General features: G+C 36.5%; 1 pseudogene; it reads right to left on the reverse strand.

Annotated features, from left to right (window-relative positions):
• Nucleotides 1-5,007: 5,007 nt before the first annotated feature.
• On the reverse strand, nt 5,008-6,487 carry LOC104867913 (annotated as a pseudogene).
• Between the last annotated feature and the right edge of the window lie 3,558 nt (nt 6,488-10,045).

Genomic DNA, 10,045 nt, shown 5'->3' on the forward strand with positions numbered 1-10,045 from the left:
AAAATATAATATATTATAAATATGAATATATATAAGTAAATGTTGAGTGTGTGCTAAGATAGAAAAGAAACTAATTTTTATTTTGTCTGTGAGGAAGATAGGAGAGAGGAATTCTTTTTAAATGACTGAAATCATATGTTATTTTTGTTTTTCATGTTTGCCTATTTGCTTATGAAAAATATCTAGTGAGAAAATATTGAAAATATAAAACATATATTTTTCTACATTTTTAAGCCAATGGATATCAAAAAAGTTTAGCAAAACGAAAGTCCATGTTTCAAGGCTGCTGCTATCTTCATAATGTGAAGCTTTTTTATAAAGTCTGGAGTAGCTTCCACTTCTAAGTTATAGCTGTTAGTTGTGATTTGTCAACTCGAATAGGTAGAGAAATGCTCAGCAGTTAGTGAAGCACAGTTTGGGGCGTGTCTATGGATGATTGATGTGTCTGTGAATGATTGACATGTAGGCCAGCGAATTGGGAGGGGTACCCATGTCTGTGAGTAGCACCAATCAATATGCTTGTAGCATGGATGGAATAAAAAGGGACAGAAGAAGGAAATGTGGCCATTTCTGAAGCCATGGGGTTCTTGCTTGGTCATTGGATGTTGCTCTCCAAGTTCTCCAAGAACTTTGCACCAGCCACTCTTCAGTGAACTTCTAGGCCTTTGAGTTTGGACTGGTGCTACATCCTTAGTCTCTCTTCTTACGTGACTTCTTTTTTGGCTGAGTAGCTACTGACTCCTCCAGAAAAGAAGGAAAGAGAGGAAGGGAAAAGAGGAGGAGGGAAGCATAAAGAGCAACCTTACAGGGAAATCTTGTTTCCCACCACATAGAAAAGCTATATAAAAAAGATACAGGCGTTCGTATTCATATCAGGTTCTCAGAAGCACACTAGGTGTCAGGAAAGAGTGGACTTTAGAGTTCTAAGGTCATACAGAGTTTCTAGGAAAAGAGACACACCAGAAGACATGGCTAGCAGTGAGGGTTTGTATTCCAAATTTGGGCATAAAACTGAAGTACCTGGAAATGAAGCATGGTGAATTCTGTCACACTGAGTACAAGCTCTGCCTATGTTACATGCACGAAAATATTCATCGTTCTTTCCTTGAAAAACTGCTAGTAGTAAGGCTTCCAGTATATATATTTTAAAATATATCAGAAGCAACCTGAATCTTCAGTAATAGATTCAAGGTCCTGTATGGTGTGGCTTATGTTTATCATTTCAACTGATAGGCTTCTAGCATGATATTTGTTTTCCAAAATCAGCCTCATTGTCTCACCCCTCCAAATGTTAGTGTGTTCGATTTCTTTTCTCTTCTACCTCTCCTCCACTCTTCATAGTTCAACACTCATTAGATTGGTCATCTTTCCTGAGAAGATTTCTAGATGTTGCTAGTTTCAGTCGCGAACTTGTTGTGGAGCCATCCCCAAGGTCTGGTGCTTGTTTTGTATTCCAAGACAGGAAACACAGGGTTTGGTCAATGAAGGCAAGTTATGTGCATTGTGCATTTCTCCTGTTAGAGTAACAGGAAAATTTTGCTTCAAAAAAAGTTTAGTTGATAAGTAAACAAACAAACAAACAAACAGGAGCTAGACTGTAAGTGTGAAGCTTTTGAAATTGACTTTATCCAGTTCAGATCTGCTCATAAACTTGAGGAGTTGAAAAAAAAGATTTTTTAAAATGTTTTGTAATATTTGATTTGGTATAAAGGTACATGACTAGCTATGGATTCAATCTTCAGATCTAGTTTTGATTTAACCGGGACTATTGAGAGAGAAGGCTTAGCTGGTGTGTTTTTTGCAGTGATGTGTATTCTTCTCTCAGGTTTGATTGAGCCTCAGCTATGTGAACTGCCCTGCTACCGTTCGCTGCAGATCAGCTATGGTAGGTGCAAGGCTCTTATTTTTATTTCCAGGACATCTTTACCTTTAATAATATTACTGTTTGCAGTTTGCTTTAATTGCTTTGTCCTAGTATTGATTTCTACAAAGATTATAATTTTCCAATAATGAAATGTCTGAGAATTGAAGCTTAATGCAACAATCTGCATCTCTGTACTTGTTGCATTGTTAGGGATCTTTCTAGACAATAGGACCATTTGACCCAGAGTTAATATTCACAGGACCTCAAATTTAGGGATTTGTTTATATCTTAATGCAAACTTTCTAATTGTCTACAGAATAACAAAATTTCACTGCATTTTGATCATTTGTGTATATTAAATGTATAATTAAATAAACATTTAAAATATTCCATAATCTGTGTTGCAGTATTTGGTTTTTAAATTAACAGAAACTTGAAAGAATTATGCATGTTTTCTTAACCATAGAGGATGTCTGTGTGCATGGTCAAGCTATGAACTGTGCTACTTTGAGTACCAGAAGAAGGTTCATTCTACTAATTAAGTGGAAAGGGAAGTGACTCTTGTCTGTATTTGACTTTTCCGGAAAAGCTTTGCATTGAGCCATATTACTATATTCCTTACGATTCCCCAAACCTCATTTCAGGAAGAACTGTAGGTCTTCTGAGGTAATCACTTTATACCACCATGTGGATATCCAAGCAGAATTGTTCATCTGTCTATCTTCTTACCTTTTATCTGTCAAGAAAAATTTCCTATAGATGGATAAATAAAAAAGAAAAATACCGATAAAGGCAAATGTGGAAATATTCTCAAGTGTTCTAGCTGGAGATTTCTTCAGAGTAAACAAAAAAGTTAGAGATAGCTAGATAGGTACATAGATGTAAATGTAAATAAGTAAAGAGATAACACAGATTCATGCTTTATTTAGCAGAGGAAATCCAGAAATCTAAGTAGAGTGAAAAAATGCACAGCTCTGTCTTTAATTTCCATCTAACACTCCAGACTTAACTCTAGTTTTGTTCTTTACATATTGTGGCTTCCGTCTCTACTCAGCCTTCTTCATAAACACAGTCCTGACTATTGATCTTTTCTGTGATTCTGTGGCTATGCAGGCCAAGTTTTTCCATTCGTAAGGGCACTAATGGAGATTTTCATGTTGATTTTGCTTTCTTTTTGTTTTTTAAAATTTATTTGGTGGATTCTTAAGAGCTGTTTTTGCCAAATTCTGACATGCTTAAAAGTGACTAACTTTTAATCAAAGGAACTTACATAGGTGTAAATTTATTCCGTTTTTTTCTTAAAACTTGTTAGACAATGGTACAATAATTGTATGTTTTGCTTTTCTTGTTTTTTTAGTTTCTTGCTGGATTAGGTCCAATACTTTCTTGAGAGCTTATTTGGAGGTTCTAGTAGGGGAGCGCAGCTACTTGTATACCCTTGACCTAGGAAATGGTCCTCCTCTATCCGACCAAGCACACAGCTTCGGGAGGGTTACACATGGAGTGGTGTGGGAGGAAAGGGACACCGGTCTAGCCAGCCTGATCAGCCGAATCAGTCCTGGTGATCGGTGAGGTGACAGATGTCCTAGCCAGATCGCCCTGACATCCAGGTCCAATAGTTTATTGTTCTTTTTTTTTTTTTAATTTTCTCACTGGATTAATCACAGGATTTTTTAATTGCTGAAATTCAGTTGAATTTCACCAAGATATGCTTTATAATACATCATCTTGGGTTTTTTGTTTGTTTGTTTGTTTGTTTGTTTTGTTTTGTTTTGTTTTTTGGTACCGGGGATCAAACTTGGGACCTTGCTCTCTTGGAAGGCAGGCGTCAGAACCACTGAGCTAAATCCCTGGCCCTAAGATATGTTTCATATATTTGGTTATTATGTATGAAATTACCTCATTATCTTTTGTTCCTCAAAGCCAAGTTTTCATTTCAGGAAAAATATTTCCTATTTTTTGAATATATATTCAAATATATTTATATTGTTTTATTGTTAACAATATATTTATATATCATTATTTCTGAAACATAATCATGCATGTGTTGAAATTCCTTTGGCCATTTTTCATATTTTATCATTGTTTAATTCTTTTTGTAGCTGTATTATCTCAATATTTTGGTGATTTCTTCAGACTGCTTCGTTATTCAGCATATAAAACTCTTAAATCATAAAGATCTTGAACATTATTGCTCAAAACATACATCTTTAAGGTTCTAGACATTAATTTACATATTGTTGAGTTTCAATAAGAAATAATTGAGTTTTGAAAGAAAAGTATAATAGATCGAGCATACTAGATTTAGAAACATAAATCACAACAACATGTGAGCTCTTATGCTGGACAATATATTACAGGTTTTAGCAACTTACATGAAGATGATTTAGAGTTTTTTCCTAAATAAGATGCCTGATTTGTGTGTACAAAATTATTGAAGGGGTAGAGGATGTACCGAATCATAAAGAGTACCCCTTTTACAACCATCCCTGAGTTGTTACTTGCTAGAAGAATTCATCAGTTAGCATACAGTCCTCATAACTATTACTTATTACAGCTAAAGTAATAAAACAAAAACAAAATCAACTAAAGGCAAATGTGCATGAGGTGTACTCCAGATCAAATCAGCTTAGGATCAAAGTCTTCTGGTGGCATCACAGAAGACATGCCCAATTCTTTTGACAATGAGTGTCACAGTGTATGTGTAGTATTATCTACTATTAACGAAGTCCCCTAGGGACTAATTGCCCCAGATTTTTAGTCAGGTAGTGGTCATATACGCACCTTAGCTTGGCATTTACAGAAATTTCAGATTTCCAGAAGGAAAGTATATCAGCATAAATCCTATTGTTCACATTAATAGTTTAGCCACACTGAGTTATTCCCAAATAGCTCTCAAATGGTAGGAACTCTTCCAAAATCTGAGCTTCCAGATACAAATCAAAGGCCAACCATGTAATCAGGGCTTTCAATAACTAGCAGTCTCAGACAGTAGGTCATCAACTTTTTTCTTCACAGAGGTAAGTGTTAAATGACCACACTTGCACTTCTTTGTTACAATAACCATTTACATTTGTGTTCAATATATTGCTAAATTTTCTTTGAATGCATTGAGATGCCTTTTGAGTTTTGAAGTTAATTTACTAAAAATGATTAGTGGAGCCACAACTTTGAATCTGGGTCAGTGGTGTGCCTTCGTGGGTCAGGCTGGGTGAGACAGGTGGGCCACAGTACGTTGCAGTTCTCTATCTCCAGGTCTGTCTTTGGAAAGTATTAGGAGTGGAAGGGCTTCTTAGAAGTGGTTTCCATCCAGGGTGGTTGCAATATTAATGTTGAGGTTGAAGCAGTTGGACTTCTCAGACCAGAAGGAATGCTGTTCTCCTGGCTGTTTTGAATCTGAGTGTCCATCCGCAGTAGTTCTCTCACTGCAAACGTATGTGTTTCTCTGCATCATTCCTCCAGATGCCATGTTGCTACTGGGCACAGAAGGGCCTCTTCTTGCATTCAGGAATATCTGCAGTGTTGGGATTCCTTGCATTCCCAAGTATGAGACTGATAGGAGCAATTCTGTTTCCTCTGCAGCAAGGCTGCTAGAAATCTGGGCGGGAATTCCACCTTATTGGAGGTTACTATGTGCGGTGCCGGCCTGGCTCCTCTTAGAGTATGCAACAACTAAAGGAATACCTGGTCCGGTACGGTCACGGTACCATATCTGCTTCTGGTTTGACACAAAGCTTCTCTCCATTTTGTGGCAAGGAGACCAACCAGTGCTGTTCTCAGGTCTCTGCTTGGCCACACCTTGGCAAGAAAAGGTTGCTGCTAGGACTGGAGCCACTCACACGCAGCTCAAACAATTTTCTCCCCAGCAAAAACCATGTAGCTGTAATACCATTGTGCTTCATTTTACTAAAACATTCTTAAATTTGTTCTTCTGACTATCCCTTTACTATCTTAATATCTATTCTCTTCTCATCTGAGATGTTTAGTTCTTATTCAATGAATGATTCAAGTTCATCTTCCTCACGCCCTGCAATGGATCCACCCATCCTTCATGATTTGCTCTAGAGTGCCAAGCTTCTTTGGGTTCAGCATTCGTACAAGATTGTCCTGCCCTCGTACTTCTTGCCCTTGAAGATCTCTCCATGTAGGGGACTACCACAAAATGTGTCTAGTTTATTACTCACAGGAGAGCCATTGCTAATATCAAAACCTGATCTTTCAATGTAATGTCAGTGTTTACCAATAGGTTTCAGTCTTGAGATGAACAATCCCCTTTTTGTGGTAATATTGTACTGTAGACACAATCTGTTAAAATTTAGCTCCTGCTTCTTTTTCATTCATTCTTCCATGTATAACCAAAGAGTCACATATTTCAACTTCATTTGCATATCCCATCATTAAGTAGAGTGGTTTTTCAGTTTTAATGACTTCAAACAATTTTACACTCTTTGGATGATCTAAAATACTTATTGCTCTTCTCCAAAGAGTTTCTCTAGTCTAGTTGGTGACAACAGATTTTTTTCAGTTATTTTTCTGGCAAACTCTCTGCCTGTCAGGATGTGTTTTGAAAATTAGGTGGCTGGCGTTCTTCTTTCCCAGTGTCACTCTCAAAGTCTTCTTCATGGGATTTTAGCTTCCTAGCTCCATACACTTGCATTCTGAAAGATTGGATTTCCTAGTTGTTGGCCTGGGGGTAGGAAGGGTACTTCCACTAAAAGATGTTTACAGACCCCAGTTTATGAATCCCACTTGCTCTCTATGGGATTCTCATATCAATGGACCCTCTTTCCCAATGTTGGTGGGAAGCAGGACCTAAACAGCAATGGAATAGCTGTACAAAACCATCAGCTATGAATCCTTCCTAATTCAACTGGAGAGAAGACAAAATGATGCCAGAGGACTGATAATCTCAGCATGTTTCATAGATGCTGGAAGAAGACCCTGGCTTTCTTCCCTGTTTTCTCTTTCTGCCTTATTGAAATTTAAAAAAAAATATATGTGCTTTACTACTTACCATCATGTTCTATAAACTCTCCAAGGGTATAAAGGTCAGCAGCAAAAATTAGGCAACATTATCTGCCTCTGTGGGCTTGCAATTGTGTGCCGAAGGCTAAACTATCCAGGAGACCAGGACCCCCTTACCAAGAAGTGGATACTTGGGGACAGATGCCTTGGCTTTCTGAGTATCTATTCCAGTTCTGTTGCTTATTAATAGCTTTTGAGGCTTTGGCAGGTAATAGCTATATAAATATATATTCTACCTGAGACCAGGGTTTATTAAGGCGTTGGAGCCTGGCAGGGGAAGAAGAAGGGTGTGAAAGGGAGAGATAAGAGCAGCAAAAATGTTTTTCAAACAGAAATAAAATCCTCCAAAACATGTGAGGAGAACAGGTTTTTTGTAAATGCAGCCTACATATTTGGTGCTAATCATGTGCTGTCCTTACTCCTATTTTCAGTGTGAAAGATATTTAACATCTGTTTTCTTCTTTATATATGCTTAAAGGTCTGCATGAGGTCTGTTGTGAATTCAAGGAAGGTTGTCAGTTATAATTTAAGGCTCAAGTATAATGAAAAAGGGAGAAATTATAATTAAGAAAATCACTTTAAGTCACTATGGAGCCTGTTCCTAATGGCTATGTAACTGGTGTAGTCACTGAATTTCCTACTTATGTCTCTACATTATTGCAGGAGGCCTGCAACGTTAGGCAAAGCTGCACCTGAATGAAACTGCTGAATCAGTTGTGCTGTTTTAATAGCACATCTAGTGACTTGAACAACTGCCAAAATACTTCAGACCCTACAAAAAAAAATTCATTTTATACTGTCTTTGCACACAACAGAATTGGAGGATTTGGGATCATTATTTGTTTTTTCAGACCAAAAGAGAAAATAAAAACACAATTTTCAATTTTAGATAACATAGACCAAGGGAAAAGTTTTTTTGTTTGTTTGTTTGTTTGTTTTTCCTGGCATTTTATTTGATCCTCTATTTTGGTTGAGGTCAATTCAACAAACATCAGTCTGTTGCACAAGGCAATTCACTAGACACTGTGGAGGACACAGATATAAATAAGACTTCTTTGTCCAGGAAGAGCCAGGAAGTTTATATAGCTAAACTAAGAACTCAACTCACATTTATTGTAAGTTACCAGGGCAAGATTCAAATTCAAGTCACTGCAGTGCCAGAAATAGCAATAGATAGTTGTTATAGTTTGGATGTTAAATGGCCCACCCCAGCAGTTCATGCATGAAAGTTTGTTCCTGGGATTCTGCTACTGGAAAGTGGCAGAACATTTGGGAGATGAGTCCTACTGGGAGGTCTTTCAGTCACTGAAGACACATCTTCAAAGAGGATTATGGGATCCCAGACTCTTCCTTGCCCTCTTTCTGTCTCTGCTTCCTTATGTATGAGGTAAGTAGTTTGCTCTGGCACGCACTCCCAGCTAGTGCCATCTGACACATTAAACCAGAGGAGCAAAGCAATAGTTCTGCCAATTCTTAAACTGTAACCTTCAAAGTTATTAGCCAAACTGAACCTTTTTTCTTTGTGAGTTAATTATCTCTAGTATTTGTCATAGTGATGAGAAACTGACTATTGCAATGGTAAATATTGGTATAGAAGTCAATTGAATGTGGATTCATATGTGGATGTGTTCATTAGACAGCCAATTAGAATTCATTATCTTAGCTCTCCTAATTTACTAAATTTATGGTGAATGTGACTAACATATAATCGCTTTATGAGAGTGTTTTTGTTATTGTTTATACTTCAAAGATAAATCTTGTATGCAAGCAATGTACAAACCCAGAATTCTATGTAATTCCCTAATTGGAGTATGTTTTGCTTACTCCCATTTTGCTTACATAGCACATGTAGACTGAATACTGAAACAAATAAAATCAATCATATTAAATAGGTAATTCCAAGGCAGTTTAAAGAGGAAATCCTGAGCCAAATGACAAACTCTGAAGATTTTTCTCTGAATTGTGTACAAAATGTTTTCCTCACCCAGCAAATAAATACACATGAAAGAGGGAACCAAATGGGCCTAACTATATCTCATTCCTCTTCTACTGTGTAACTGAATTTCTTCAGCTGTCCTGCTAGAGTTTTAAATTAATTGGTTATAGGTACAGAAGAAAAATTAAACAACTATCCAATTTTGAACTCTTTAATTTAATTCTCATTACAGTTTATAAGACAGGGCATTATAAAGAATTATTTATAGGAAAGAAACAAGTATAAATAAGGCAGCCTTCTAATTTTCTTTCACAGTGGTCTTACTCTGGGTTTGTACAATTTGCCTCATGGTGGGTATAATGAAAGTGTCCCCCGAAGACATAGGTGTCCCTTCTCCTAACCTAAAACTCAAAGATGTGAGTATTCCTGATAGACACAACCCCCTTAAATGTTTTGATTATATTATTAATCTCTAAAATACTACATATGCTTAATAATTTAGCATATATTTATTTGTTTTGTATCTGTAGTACATAAAATAAATCACTAATACTGAATTTCAATTAACTGTCCTTAAAATGTAGAATAGATATGAGAGACACAGTGGTTTCATTTTGAAATTTTCAGAAGGAAACAAACAAAACCAACATAGCAACTACACAAAGTATAAGAAAATAACAACTTTGAATCAAATAGACTATAAAAAATCCTATGTGGTATTGATATACTCAGGTTCCTTTATGTTCCTTTAACTGAAAAGAAAAAAATTCTACAGAGACTTTTCAGGGAAATCTTTTCAAATGAGTACTAATTACTCCTGGAGTGCTATGGAGCGCTGACTGAAGAGAAGTCAGATGAGAATGAGAGAAGAGTTCACATAACAATTCAAGAATGAAGAGCTCTGGAACTGCCAGGAAGGTAAAAGTAGAATCAGAAGTTTTGTGATTTATAGGTACCCGGATTAGGACACCTGAGGATGATTATGTGGCAAACCTATTACCAAATCTTACTGATAAGGATGTGCGTGAAAACGGTATCCATCACAGGATATGGCTGTGAAGATTACACTAAAGTACCTCACAGTAATAAGTCCTAAACAAATGCTAGCTTCTTTTGTTATGATAAAATATTGCCATTGTTAGTAGCAAAAATATTATCATGTTATCAAAGAGTTTTTACCTAAATGTTGTAGAGTAGAAAACTCAACTAAAATGAGACAG

This window comes from Fukomys damarensis, unplaced genomic scaffold, assembly GCF_012274545.1.
Source record: "Fukomys damarensis isolate Sample0158 unplaced genomic scaffold, DMR_v1.0_HiC HiC_scaffold_12, whole genome shotgun sequence".
Lineage (NCBI taxonomy): Eukaryota > Metazoa > Chordata > Mammalia > Rodentia > Bathyergidae > Fukomys > Fukomys damarensis.